Consider the following 14296-nt stretch of genomic DNA (forward strand, 5'->3'; position numbering starts at 1 on the left):
TTGATTTTTGTCCTTTCACTGGACTTGGATAACTCTAGAAGAGAGAGGGAAGCTGATGACTTTGCACAACTCTGCCTCACTTAAATCCAATTCACAAGCAAGTCAATATATCACCTCATGATGTCATTGGTCCTCTTTGAAAAGGAGGGATGGCCTAACAGCAAGAGATAGAAAGAGAAATTCCATTGAAAATAACTGTAGACAGAGCCAGTACATACAGTAGCAACAGCAGCAGCAGCATGGCCAAGTTGTGTGACTTCCCAGAGGATCAGACTGCTGAGTTCAGGGAGGCCTTCCAGCTGTTTGACCACTAGGGGGTTGGAAAGAACTTATATAGACAGTGTGGGGATGTGATGTGGGCCCTGGGCCAGAACCCCACCAATGCTGAGGTGCTCAAGCTCTTAGGGAATCCCAAGAGTGATGGGATGAATGTGGTGTTGGACTTTGAACATTTTCTGCCAATGCTGCAGACCATAGCAAAGACTAAGGACCAGGGCACATATGAAGACTATGTAGAGGGGCTTCGGGTGTTTGATAAGGAAGGGAATGGCCCAGTCATGGAGGCTGAAATACAGCACGTCCTCATCACTCTGGGTGAGAAGATGACCGAGGAAGAAGTAGAAGTGTTGGTGGCAGGGCATGAGAACAGCAACGGTTGTATCAACAATGAAGAGCTAGTCCAGATGGTGCTGAATGGCTGAGAACAAAAGTCCCCTTTCCACAAAGAATCCCCTAACTTTCTCAGTGTGAAAATTATCCTCTCACCCCTGAAGCAACTAACTAACTACATTGTCAGGGTTACCAACATCTTTCCTTCCAACCCCCACCACATGTCCTCTTTGGCCTATTTGCTCTCTGCTTTCACCAAATACAACTTGCTAACTGCTCCGAAAGAAAGAAAGAAAGAAAGAAAGAAAGAAAGAAAGAAAGAAAGAAAGAAAGAAAGAAAGAAAGAAAGAAAGAAAGAAAGAAAGAAAGAAAGGAAAAAAAGAAAACTGTAGACAATATGAAATATTTGGGGGTATACTTGCCAAGACAAACCCAGGAACTATATGAAAATAATTAGAAAACAATTTTCACATAAATAAAATTATATCTAAACAATTGGGAAAATATCAATTGCTCATCTGTAGGCTTGCCTATTATAATAAAAATGACAATCCTAATTTACTTAATTTACTTATTCAGTGCCATACCAATTAAACTACTAAAATTATTTTATAGAGCTAGAAAAATAACAAAATTCATCTGGAAGAACAAAAGGGCAAGAATATCCAGGGAATTAATGAAAAAAATGCAAAGAAATGTGGCATAGCTATACCAGATCTAAAACTATATTATAAAGTGGCAATCATCATAACTATTTGGTACTTGCTAAGAAAAAGAGTGGTGGATGGGTGGAATAGGTTAGACACACAAGACAGTGGTAAATGACTATAGCAATCTACTGTTTGATAAACCCAAAGGTTCCAGCTTTTGGGATAAGAACTCACTATTTGATAAAAACTGCTGGGAAAACTAAAAAACAGTATGGCAGAAACTAGGCATAGACCAACATCTTACACTGTGTACCAAAATAAGGTCAAAATGGGTATATGATTTAGACATAAATAGCAATACCATAGGCAGAGTAGGAGAGGAAGACATAGTTTACCTGTCAGATCTATGGGGAGGGGGAGAATTCATGACCAAACAAGAGATAGAGAACATTATGAAATACAAAATGAATCATACTGATTACATTGAATTAAAAGATTTTGCACAAATAAAACCAGTGCAGCCAAGATTAGAAGGAAAACAGAAAGCTGGAAAATATTTATTATAGTCAGTTTTTCTGATAAAGGCCTCATTTCTCAAATATATTGAGAACTGAATCAAATTTATAAGAATACAAGATTGCTATAGTCATGTGTGCACGATTGCTTATGTCTCTGGCTAGAGTTACAGAATGTCAGGGCTGGAAAGCATCTTAGCAGTCATCTAAGGAACAAGAGATGAAAACTCAAGAAAAGCAGATCATGCATTATTGCAAATGGGGAAGGGAAGGGAAGGGAAGGGAAGGGAAGGGAAGGGAAGGGAAGGGAAGGGAAGGGAAGGGAAGGGAAGGGAAGGGAAGGGAAGGGAAGGGAAGGGAAGGGAAGGGAAGGGAAGGGAAGAGAAGAAATGACCAATATTCTCTCCCTTAGATACCTCATTTAATTTCCTGTCTTCAATTATTACTTCCATACCATTGAATTAAACCTTGATTTTTCCCTTGAGTGCCAGTATAACACTGAGAACTGCCTCCTCACTATACAACAACAATACCAACAACAACAAAAACAACAAGAACTTACATAGGGCATCAAAGATCACAAGGCACTTGCCATGTTATCTAATTTACTATCAAATTGACCTTTATAGAGCACAGATCTGATAAAATCCCCCTCCTACTAACCTCCAATGGTTCCCTGTTAACTTCAAGAAAATATGTGAAATCCTAACTTGACATTTAAAGCCCTTCAATAACCTGGCTCCTTTCCCAAATTTCCAGTCTTCTTACACCTTATGCCCCTCTACATATGCTTTGGTCTAGTGCTACTGACATCCTTGCTCCTCCTCCCCCAAGAAATTCCATCTCCTGATCCTGTGCACTTCCACCAGATATCTTCCCTGTCTGGAATGTTTTCCCTCCTCATTTTTATCTTCTGGATTACCTGCTTTCCTTTAGATCTCAGATAAAATCTCACATTGTGCAAGAAGTCGTTCCTGATCCCCCTTAATGAGTGTCTTCCCAATGTTGATTACCTCCAATTTACCCTATCTATATATTATTTGTATATGTTTTTCACTCTCATGAGCCTGGGAGCTCCTCAAGAATAGGGAATGTTTGTCTGTTTGTTTTGCCTTTCTTTGTATCACCAGTTTAAGGATTGGAATGATGCCACCTGCTGGAAACTTACTGTAGGAAAGCCCACCATGAGGAGAAGGTGCCTGAGGGCAAGAAATGTGGCTTTTCTTTGGTGTCAGGAAGTGAAGTTTGCTTGTGGGAGGAAGAGGGGGCGAGGCTGGCTCTCTTGCTCTCTTTTGTGAGGACTCTGGTGGAGAGCGGAGCAAAAGATGCACTCTCCCTTTGATAGATAGATGAATCTAGGCCTTTCTCTCTCTCTTCACCAAAGTCCTATTCTCCTTAATAAATGCTTAAAAGTCTAACTCTTACTAAAGCTTATAATTTATTGGTGACAACTTATTAGATATTTTAGACAGACTAGCTAGGATTTTAGCGCCTTACACCAGGAACACAGTAAATGCTTAATAAATGCTTATTGACTTCAGCTGGCAAAAACCCTTTATGATAGGTGGCAAATCTCAACCCTGATTGCCTCCAAAATAGGGGTGGGGGAGAGCAACTAGGTGTCAAAGTGCATAGAACTCCAGCCCTGGAGTCAAGAAAACCTGAGTTCAAATTTGGCCTCAGACACTTAGCCCTGTGACCCTGGGCAAGCCACTTAACTCCAATTGCCTCAAAAAAATGATAGGTGGCAAGAGGCTATAAGAGTTTTACTATTTTTTTTTGTGGGGCAATGGGGGTTAAGTGACTTGCCCAGGGTGACACAGCTAGTAAGTGTCAAGTGTCTGAGGCTGGATTTGAACTCAGGTACTTGTGAATCCAGGGCCAGTGCTTTAACCACTGCACCATCTGGCTGCCCCAAGAGTTTTACTATTATCCTTCATTTACAGTTGAAGAAACTAAGGTAGAGAGAGGCTAATTGATTCATCCAGTCATACAGATGGTACATGTCTGAGACAGGATCCAAATTCAGTTCTTCCTGATTATAAATCTATTCAACTAGATGTTCTGCTGTTACCTCCATCTCAACATGTCTAAAACTCTTTATCTTCCTTAATGATACTTCTCCCTCATCCCAACTTCCTTTATTCTGCTACTGGAAGCTCAATTTGTCTAGTCATCCAGACTCAAAATTTCAGAATCATCTTTGATTGACATGTCTCCTCACCCCTACAACCAGTCATTTGTCAAATCTTGGCAATATTACTTTGACAATATCATGATCATCCATTCCCTTCTCCCTTATCTCACTGACATCGTTCTAGTTAATTTTCATTACCTCTTACCTGGGTCATTGTCATAGCTTCCTAAGTGGCTTCCCCTCCTCTAGTTTTTACCTTCTCCAATAAACTTCCTAGGACACAGACCTGATCATATTACTCCTATGCTCACAAAATTTCAGTGACTCCCTATTGCCTATAGGACAAAATCCTGCCTAGTATTTAAAGACCACTTAATCTGGCACCAATCTACCTTTCCAGCCTTATTTTGTTTTACTCTCTTCATGATTTCTCCATTCCAGAAAAATGGGCTGATGAACTATTCTCAGGCTTGATCTGCCCCCTTTGACTCAGTGTATTTGTGTGGGCTGTTCCTCATGCCTATATCACATTCCCTTCTCATTAAGCAACAAGCAATTACTAGGCACCTACTGTGTGTGTTGGGTTCTAGAAATATAAATATAAAGAGTAAAACAACCCCTACTCTAAAGGAGCTTATATTCTAATGGGGAAGATTATATATATATATATATATATATATATATATATATATGCATATTCACATACACATACACATACATATACGTATTTGTATATCATTAACATTTAAGACAAAATCCTCACTATAGATACCAAGGAGAGAAAGAAAAGATGGGAGTGGGGCAGCTAGGTGGCACAGTGGATAGAGCACTGGCCCTGGATTCAGGAGGACCTGAGTTCAAATCCAGCCTCAGACACTTGACACTAGCTGTGTGACCCTGGACAAGTCACTTAACCCCAATTGCCTTACCAAAAAAAAAAAAAGAAAGAAAGAAAGGATGGGAGGGAGGGAGGGGGAGGGAGGAAAGAAGGATAGAGGGAGGAAGTAAAGAAAAGGAAGGAAGGAAGGAGGGAGGAAGGAAGGAAGGGAGGAAGGGAGAGAGGGTGGGAGGGGAGGAGAAAGGATTAAGTGCCTACTATGTTCCAGGCACCATGCTGATGGTGGAGGACAGGCAAGTGACTTCTAGGAGCTCTCCCCCAAATCCCTTCAAATAATGTCATAAGATGATTCCTGGAGCAGCAGAAACCATAAAAAGAATGGGGCAAGATTATTTTCCAGCTAAAGATGGCTGAGAAGGTTGGCAAGAGGAGTCTGCTGTGCCAGGGTGGGAGTGGAATCCAATCCTGAGGTCACACTGACAAAGATCCACCCCCAGGAAGACTGTGCCAGAGAAAGAGACCTCCAGAGCCTCTGAATCAGCTGCAGTGCTGGCATCTTCTAGAACTAAGCTCATGGTCTGGTGAGAGGGCTGAGCAGTTGGCTGGGGGGAGATAAGAAGGGTCTCTGCTGGTACTGAGGTGGAACTTGATTGTTTTACCCCTGCTGGGAACCAAGTAGCAATCTTGAATAGCAGGCCCAGATTGGGGAGGGGTGCAGGCTCACCACAGCTATCAACCCAGCAAAAAAAAAAAATTGTTTTCTGGTCAAAGAGCAAGTAGGCCTGGGGTTATTTACAGACAGGCCAGGCAAGTGAAGAACCTGCCACTCCTTAAATCATATCACCCTGGACCCCCTGAAGCTTGGGACAGTGCAGCCTGGAATCAGTGCCCCACTTTAAGAAGGAGTTAAAAGTCAAGAAATAGGAGGGCACATTGAGCAGAGAAAGATGCAGACCAAAGAAAGTTTCTTTGGTGACAAGGAAGATTATGGTGCACCCTCAGAAGAAGATAGCAACATCAGAGCTCCTACATCTAAAGCTTCCAAGAAAAATATGAATTGGTCTCAGGCCAGAGAAGTGCTCAAAAAGGACTCTGAAGATAAAGTAAGAGAGGTAGGAGAAAAAATGAGAGTGATGCAGGAGAGTCATGGGGAAAAAAAAGTCAACAGCTTGAAAAGCCAAATGGAAAAGTTCTTTGAGGAAAATAATTGCCTAAGAATTAGGACTGACCAAACTGAAGCTAATGACATCATAAGAAACCAAGACACAATAAAACAAATCCAAATGAATAAAAAAATAGAAGGCAATGTGAAATATCTTCTTGGAAAAACAAGTGACCTGGAAAATAGATCCAGGAGAGATAATTTGAAAATTGTCAGATTACCTGAAAACCATGATCAAAATAAGAGCTTAGACGTCATCTTCCAGGCACTGTGCTAAACACTTTACAAATATTGCCTCAGAAATTCTGAGGTAGGTACATATACATGTACATGTACACAAATATATACTATATATTATATTACCTATACATGTGTGTATACACATATACATAAATACATTGTACATGTGTGTATATGTACATTACAACTACATACCAATATTTAAACATAATAAATAAACATTAATAAATACAAACATATACAAAGTAGTTGATACAAGTTAGCTTGGGAGTGATGGCACTATCAGATAGGGGATCAGGAAAGACTTCATGAAGATGGTTATTGAGATGTACCTTGAAGGAAGAGAGGAATTCTGTAAGGCAGAGGTGAGGAGGAAATGCATTCCAGGCAATGTCAGGGAGAAGGGAAATGGAATGTCATGTGTAAGAAGGCCAGTTTGGCTGAATCACAGAATGTTAAAGGGGGAGCACAATGTATGGAAGGGGAGCACAGAGTATGATCTCCACCTGTGGAAATCATCATCTTCCTTGAAGGCTCTGCTCAGGTGCACCCATCTCCATGGAGTCTTCCTGATTCCCTTGTGACAAAAGTAATTTCTCTCTCTCTCTCTCTCTCTCTCTCTCTCTCTCTCTCTCTCTCTCTCTCTCTCTCTCTCATCAAATTTCTTATGGAAATTTATCTTGACCTTGCCTTTATCACACAGTCCCTTGTATTATAGCTATTTGCATATATATCACATACCCCCTATTAGATTGAAAATTCCTTGAGGTCAGGGACCGTGTTGTTTTTCATCTTTATATCTCTATAACTTAGCACAATGACTGCCATATAGTAAGTGCTTAATAAATATTACTGAAATGAATGGAATGAAGGTCATTTGCTTGAACTGTGATTGCTGGCATGGAACATCAGACTGCCCAATACAGGACCATGGGATCAAAGATTTAGAGGTAGAAAGGACTTCAAACACAAAACCTCAGAATTATCTCTGATTTTACCTTCACTTCACCCCTCATTCTAGTCTTTTGCCCAATTCTGGCAGTTCTACTTGGCAATATCACTAACATTTAGGACAAATTCCTCATTATAATTATAGAGATTAAGGAGATGAAGAAAGGAAGGGAGGGGAAGGGAGGGAAGGAGGAAGGTAGGAGAGAAAGAGGAAGTGAAGAAAAGGAAGGAAGGAAGGAAGGAAGGAAGGAAGGAAGGAAGGAAGGAAGGAAGGAAGGAAGGAAGGAAGGAAGGAAGGAAGGAAGGAAGGAAGGAAGGAATAAGGAAGGGAGAGAGGATTAAGTGCCTACTATGTTCCAGACCCTGTGCTAAACACTTTACAAATATTACCTCAGAAATTCTCAGAGGTAGGTACTATTATTATTCCTACTTCTCAGGGGAAGAAACTAAAGCAGGCAGAGTTTACATGAAATTGCCCAGAGTCACATAGCTAGTAAGTGGCTGGGGCCAAATTTGAACTCAAGTCTTCCTAACTCCTATCCCAGCATGCTCTATGCATTGTGCTACCTATTCAAATCCATTAGATTGTGAGGTTCTAGAGAACAGAAGCTGTCTTTTGCCTAGTGTATCCCCAGAGATTAGCACAGTACCTGGCACACTGTACTCACTTAATAAATGCTTATTAATTAGTTGATCTAGCTCCCTAAGCAACTAAAGTTAAGTGACTTGTCCAAGGTCACAAAGGTAGAAAGCATCAAAAATGGGTTGGAACCCAATGTTGTTCAAACTTCTGAAATGGGTCTGGAGAAGAGAGCAGTATTCTAGCTGGTGCTTTATCAAGCCCTTAGAGTAAGAGGGAAGAGTACCAGATAAAAGGTTGCTAAGCTATATCTAAATATTATAATCATCACAGACATGGCATTTCTAAAAACAAAACTAAACTAAATTAAATAGACAGTTATATAGTACACTAGATAGATCACTGGGACTAGAGTTGAAAAACCTGAGTTCAAATCCAAGCTCAGGCACTTATTAGCTAAGAGACCCTGGACAAGTCACAATCTCTGTTTGCTCAGTTTACTCAGCCATAAAATTGGGATAATAATGATTTATCTCCCAAGGTTGTAGGGAGGATCAAGTGAGGCAATATTTGTAAAATGGTTGTCACAGAGACTCATATAATAGGTACCATGCTAATAATTATAATAATTATGCTATTTATCATATTACTATTATTATATCTAAATCATAAAAGATTCTGAATCACAAGGGTAAAGGGAAGAAGGGCCTAGAATTTAGTAGCCCTAGGCTGGACTACTAAAGAAGAACCAATTGATCACAGCCTTCATCCTTCAGAGTCCTATGATGAACAGGGTATCATTCCAGTGACAGGGATACAAGCTTCCATGACTTCTCATTCCAAACACTGGGTAACTGAGGATGTAGGTACCATATAATAATTGGTAGGTAGTTTTGGTCTGGATCAAGACATGCCTAATATTTGGGTTCCCTGGGCTAAACCATCCAAGCACCAAGTAGTAGTCTGATATACTCATTCCAAGATGCTGGGTCAGTGGCATGTCCAGAAGAGAACTTGCAAATGCAACAAATGCATAGCTCCAAATCTGGGTGCACAGAAGCTCTGGTACCCTGATGCTCAGGATCTCTAAGGAATTAAATAAAGATCTGTGATGAATGGATCCTATTCCCACTGGCCTTTGAAGACAGTGATCCTCTAACCACCTAGAAAAGCAGTGAGGCTTCCACAGTCATGAGAACCAGAGGAGCAGCTACTGTAACATAGGGTAACCAGAGGTTCCAGCCCATTTGCTCCTTTGGTGGAGGTTGATTACTTGCTGTTCCTTGCCCGCATGAGGGGTATAACATATTGCGAGACTGGGAGAGGATATATCTTAGTCTTCTGTCTTCCAACGTCAAGAGAAAAGTTACAGGGTTTCAGATTCTCTTTAGGGAGAAGTCCTTAAGGAAGAGAAATACTCTGGAAAGGAGCAGCATGTGAGCTGGCACATTCCTATTCCCAATTTAACACACTGTAGACTTCAAAGAACTTCCCATTAAAAAGGGCTTTGTCTCTGTCTTCTCTCTGTCTCTGTCTATCTGTTGGTCTGTCTGTCTGTCTCTCTCTCTCTCTCTCTCCCATATCTTGCTCCAGTGGGAAAGTTCATTCTCTCTGTGTATTGTCTGGCATATTTTCATCTATATAACTTCTCTGATTTCTGTTTACTATAAGTTTGGATATGAGTGTAATTGCTATTCACTGGGTATGACCTTTGTATAACTTGCATTTGGTGGAAAGGGAGTCAAGACTCAATTGTATAGCTGGGGCATTCCTTACTCATTAAAGGATGGTGATCAGGAGACCATCCTGAACCTTAAAATTATTTCCCTTAGATTCTCAACATTTAGGGAGTAGTTAGAAATAATTCTATTCTAGTACTACACTCTCTAAAGAGAGCAGAGTGGACAGGCTTGAGTTCCCAAACTCCTGCTCCTTTCCTGGCAGGAAGTGTCTCATGGAGAAGGATGTACACAGAGCTGTGTCAAATACAGGGCCCACAACATTCCCAAGTGTAGTCCAAAGCAGATTAAAATGTAATTGGGGGGAAGCAGCTAGGTGACGCAGTGGATAAAGCACCGGCCCTGGATTCAGGAAGACCTGAGTTCAAATCCGGCCTTAGACACTTGACACTTACTAGCTGTGTGACCCTGGGCAAGTCACTTAACCCCTGTTGCCCCAAAACAAAACAAAAAAAATATAATTGGGAAATATTTAACAGAGTAAATAAAAATACAATAAAACATAGATAATGTAATGGTGTGGTTTTCTAAGTCCATATGTATCTCACACTAATCCTTATGAATGGTTTAGTGACCCCCATATGTATTTGAGTTTCATATCATTGCTTTAAAGATACTGATTCATGCCTCCCCTTTGAGCTACATGTAGACAAACCTATGTGGACATTGATAACCTATGTGAACAACAAATATAACCTGCAATAGGATCACAGAGGTGGAGCTGGAAGAGACCTCAGAAACCATCTCACCCAATCCCCTTATTTTACAGATGAGGAAGCTAAGGCCCAGGGAGGTTAAGAGACTAAGGTCACACAGCCACTAAGTATCAGAATAGGGATTTGACACTAGCATCTGACTCCATAGTCAGTTCTCTTTCCATCATGCCACATGAATAAGTTACGCTTAGTAACCTTCTGGTCACAGCCTATGGTTCTTCTACTTATTCCCCATGCCTGGACCAAAACTCCACAATGACAGAAGCAAGAATAAGGTTCACAGTGATGGGGGTATGATACATTTGGGCTTTCAATCATGTCTTTATAGCAGGGGTTCTTAACTTGGGCACTATTATATTTTTTTTCTTAAATCTTGATAACCATATTTCAATATAATTCTTTCCTTTGTAATCAGTGTATTTTATTGTATGCATTCAAAAGCATTATTCTGCAAAGGGATCTATGGGCTTCACCAGATTTTGAAAGGGGCCCATGACTAAAGTAGGTTAAGAGCTTCAGCACTAGGGGACCCAAATGGAGACCCAAAAAGTTGTCATATCAAAAATTCAGCCCAAGTTGTATTTAAACAGGATTATTAGAAAAGATTCACCCTACCCCCAGTCCCTGACACTATTAAAAGTACCAAATGTATCCACAATAAACAAGATATCCAAGGAGGGACAATGAACATACAAGATGTGGTTTCTCTGGCTATCTTCTCACAGTTTCACCTTTAGACTAGAGTTAATGAGAAGGTGATAGAGATCATAGGCCATACGCAGAGTCAAGGACAAGGACAAGTGTAAGCTTTATGCCAAGCAGGAAGTAGTGAGAAATGCCCAAGTAAAGGACTGACAGACATATCCTTTCCTTTTCCTCTCAGAAGCAGGCTGCAGGCTGTGTACCCTGGTTCAGAAGCAGTTCTTTCAGAACCAAGGGAGATGCAGATTTAAGAAGTCTCTTCTTTTTTTCCCCTTTTTGATGACATCTCTCTTATTCTCAGGGTAAGCTATGCCACATGGGTATTCATTCTTCTTGTCTACCAGTGTGAGCCTAGAAGCACACATCAATCCTTTTCTCAGGAGTATCACCCTAGAGCAGAAATTCTTAACCATTTTCATGTCATTGATCCCTTTGACAATTTGGTAAAAGTTATGAACCCCTTCTCAGAATGATGTTTTTAAATGCAGAAAACAAAGATTATGAAGAAAATACAGAGAATTACAAAGGAAACCAATTATGTTGAAACAAGCTTATTAAAAAAATTAAGTTCATGAACCCCAGGTGAAGAGTCCCTGGCCTAAAAGATGGACTGTGTCACACATGCTGGCCATGGCCCACAAGCCACCTAGCAAGGTGACTATAATCTTGTGTCTGGAGATGGAATTAACTATTATCCTGAGACATTACCTTTGGAAGCTGGATCAAAGTATGTACACTTCAATATAATCCATGTGTGTGTGGCTTGATATTTAAGCTATAAAAAAGTAAATTTCTCATCCATATAAACTGTTTTTGGTAGATTCTCATGTTTATATTATACTAAAATACCTAAAATAGCAAAAATAAAGTTTAGCCCTCTGTATTTTATAAGAATGTTTTTCTTTGCCTTTCAAAGGGATCTGTGTGTATGTATGGTTTTTCTGTGGACAAAGAGAAAAGGAAGAATACATCTATTAAAACATCCTTTTAATCTGAAAAGTATAAGCCTAATTCCAAAGGAAATTTGTGATATACAACCCTTTTCATAGAGAACACAGGATCCTTCTGGTCTTCAAGTAGTATATTCATAATAGCAATGAATTTTCACCCTCTACTTTACATTGTATTTAATTATGTACATGTAGAACCAGGACAATGCATTTAAGGAGAGTAGCAGTGCATATGAAGAAGATAGATTCCAATCAAGAGAAATAAAAAAGCATCATTAAGTACTTACTATATGCTAGGCACTGTGCTAGGCTCTGGGGATATAAATATAAACAATATGAAAGACAATTCCTGCCCTCCAGCAAATTATACTATGAGGAGAAACAACATATAAAAGGGGTTAAAAGTTGGGCAACTGGTCCCTGCATGGAGGCATAGTGGCAAAGTCCAGAAAATGAAAGATGGCACCAAAGGTAGTGGGCCATAGATTTTGATGGAAAAGCCAAATAAGGCATGTGACAAAGCCTGCAGAATCAGAAGAGTGACTGGCCTAGATTCTTCCTCAAAATGGAGGAAATTCCTTCCTCTAAAATGAAGAATCCACATGGAGAAATAGAATTGGGGGTGGTGAGAATGGCAAAGAGCATTTGGTTGAAAATGGAGAGAGGAATAAATAGATTATTGTTATCATCAGAGGATACTACAGACCACCAGGACAGAGTAAGGAAACAGTCAAAGGGTTTAATAATAGTCTGGCATGAAGGCACAATGAGACAGTGGACTTCAAAAAGTATGGACAACACCTAGAGCCCTTTCCCTGTCCCAAACAAAATAGCTATTTCGGCTTTCCTTAAATATCATGTCATATTTCTGAATCTGATTCTAACCCCTCAAAAAGGAATTGGTTTTTGGTATTGAACTGATGGGGAATCTTAGAGGTAAGTGTATATTCCATCTTAGAATTTATGAAAAAGAAGATCCAGAAAGCCAAGCATAGTCTTGACATGCATGTTAGATTTGGGGAGAGCAGGCTAGATGAGGTTCAGAGAAAATATGGGTAGAATTTCAAGGATAAAATTTCTACCAGGGATGTCAGCCCACAAAGGATAGAAAGGCCTCAAGATTGAAATCCAAAAGATGCAAAGTGAAACAACTTTGACAGGAGGAAAAGAGACTGATATGAATACACACAGAACTCATCAACCAACTTAGATTTTAAAGACATGTACAGAAGATGGGAGCAAAGACAAGTAAATGAAGGTGAATACAAAATAGTGAAATAATCCTATAAAAACAGTGTTAAAAGTGCCTAACTTGAAATGAACTATAGCTAGTAAAAAAAAAATCTAAGGATAAAAACACCCTTTTGGGGGTTTGTTATTTTTTAGCTGTGTTATGGAAAAGAAGCTCTTTCAAAGATTCAAAGAAGGGATAGGGCCATTGCTCAGAGTGAATGGGATGATGACAGCAGATGACAGAGAAAGACTATAGCTACTCAAGCTTTATTTTGCTTCCATTTCATCTGCCAAGGAGAAAGATCTGTAGCTTGGAAAGGACAGAAAAAATATGACTTCTCTGGAATGGATACCCAGACTGTGAGTATGGGAGATAGTAAGAGATAATTTCAAGTCACTAAGACCAAAATTTCTTTGAATTGTGACCTGGAGTCCTGGTGAGCCCTTTTCCCTAATCTCTGAAAGACTGTAGAGAACAAAAGAGGTGCTACACAATTGAAGAATAGCAAATATTGTATCACTTTTCAAAAAGGGAAAGAGAATGGAGTCTAAAATGTCTGTGCCAGTGAATTTTATGTCAATTCCTAGTAAAATTCTAGGAGTTCTAGAGGCAGCTAGGTGACTCAGTGAATCATTCCTCAAAGGGAAGAAAAGTGCTTCTGACATATAAGCATGAATTTGCCATGTCTAAAGTCAGGAAGATCCAAGTTCAAATCTGACCTTAGATGCTAACTACATGACCCTAGACAAGTCATATAATCTCTTTCTGCCTCAATTTCCTCAACTGAGATAAAAATGGAGATAACAATGCACCTTCTTCCCAAGGTTGTTATGAGGTTCAAATGGATAATGTTTGTAATACACAGCACAGTGCCTGGTACATAGTAGGTCCTTATTAAATACTTGTTTCCGACAACTCTGAAGGTCCTATGAAAAATGCAGTCCATCTACTGAGAGAGAACTGATGGTGTCTGAATACAGATTGAAGCATACATTTTTTTTGTTAGTTCCTTTATCTGAAGTTTTGTTTTTGTCTGTTTTCTTTTACAACCTGGTTAATGTGGAAATCTTTTGCAGGACTGCTCATGTATAGCTTAAAATTAAATGCTTGTTTCCTTATTTAACTTTTTTGTGTCGTGGTAAATCACATGTATTTGTGAAAGGATGTGCCTCAGGGTTAGGGCGAAATGTTTATACTACCTGTTCTTACTATACCATGTTAGTAAATAACTTTTGGCTAAAGACTAACTGATCAACTGGCTGATTAATGGAAA

General features: G+C 39.7%; 1 pseudogene; it reads left to right on the plus strand.

Moving 5' to 3' along the window:
• Positions 1-239: 239 nt before the first annotated feature.
• Positions 240-701, plus strand: LOC122747576 (annotated as a pseudogene).
• The last annotated feature ends 13595 nt before the right edge of the window (positions 702-14296 follow it).

The sequence above is a fragment of the Dromiciops gliroides genome, chromosome 3 (assembly GCF_019393635.1).
Source record: "Dromiciops gliroides isolate mDroGli1 chromosome 3, mDroGli1.pri, whole genome shotgun sequence".
NCBI classification, from domain to species: domain Eukaryota; kingdom Metazoa; phylum Chordata; class Mammalia; order Microbiotheria; family Microbiotheriidae; genus Dromiciops; species Dromiciops gliroides.